Here is a 647-nt window from a genome sequence, read left to right as displayed (position 1 = left end):
CGCCCCCTCCCGCGCTCTCTCTCTCTCTCTCTCTCCTTCCCTTACTATCACTTCTCTCTCTCTCCCATGAAAATACGTAAATAAGTTAATACGTGCCACCTCGCTACATCGCACATATTAAGCAAAGGTCAGACATCACAATACCAATTTGCGTCGTCATGCGGGACACGGGGGGGGGGGCAGACGAAAAGCGAAACCATGGTAACGCACCCTCAGACTCACTCACACGCGATGGGATTTTTGCTTTTACACGATACAAACTTTAATTAAAACTGGTAAACCGCATTCACGCGAGCACCCCCAAAAAAAGAAGAGGAGAAAGAAAAGATTTGAAATGCACGCGCGAAGAGCGCGTTTGTTCGCGCCCGAGTTCTCTCTCATTAACTGACATCATTTGCATAACCGCACCGCGCCGAAAAAAACACACACCGTAGTTGATGATTTCTGCCGCTAGGTGCGCGCGCGTCGTAGCCAGCATACAAAGTGCAGGCGACAGATATGCACACCCAAGTGTGGCTTTAGGTGTTGAACAAGAAGGAATATTGAAGGAGTGTTGAAGGAGAGAGGGCGTCCATAGGCTGCAGGCCTGAATAAGCATCGAACAGAAATTAATTTAAAATACTCCCACTGTTACTGCACTTACAAAA

This window comes from Priapulus caudatus, unplaced genomic scaffold (genome assembly GCF_000485595.1).
Source record: "Priapulus caudatus unplaced genomic scaffold, Priapulus_caudatus-5.0.1 Scaffold2391, whole genome shotgun sequence".
NCBI classification, from domain to species: domain Eukaryota; kingdom Metazoa; phylum Priapulida; class Priapulimorpha; order Priapulimorphida; family Priapulidae; genus Priapulus; species Priapulus caudatus.
This window is presented reverse-complemented; position numbering follows the sequence as displayed.